Raw genomic sequence first — 417 nt, forward strand, 5'->3', positions numbered from 1 at the left:
CATGTATACAGAATAGTAACTAGTGATAAATCTAAACATATACATAATATATACAGAATAGTAGCTAGTGTTAAATCTAAACATATACATCACGTATACAGAATAGTAACTAGTGATGAATCTAAACATAAACATCATGTATACAGAATAGTAAATAGTAATAAATCTAAACATATACATCATATATACAGAATAGTAACTAGTAATACATCTAACCATATGCATCATGCATACAGAATAGTTACTAGTAATAAATCTAANACATCATGTATACAGAATAGTAACTAGTAATAAATCAACCATATACATCATGTATACAGAATAGTAACTAGTAATAAATCTAAACATACACATCATGTATTCAGAATAGTTACTAGTAATAAATCTAAACATACACATCATGTATACAGAATAGTT

Source organism: Mizuhopecten yessoensis, unplaced genomic scaffold (assembly GCF_002113885.1).
Source record: "Mizuhopecten yessoensis strain PY_sf001 unplaced genomic scaffold, ASM211388v2 scaffold7357, whole genome shotgun sequence".
Classification (NCBI taxonomy): Eukaryota; Metazoa; Mollusca; class Bivalvia; order Pectinida; family Pectinidae; genus Mizuhopecten; species Mizuhopecten yessoensis.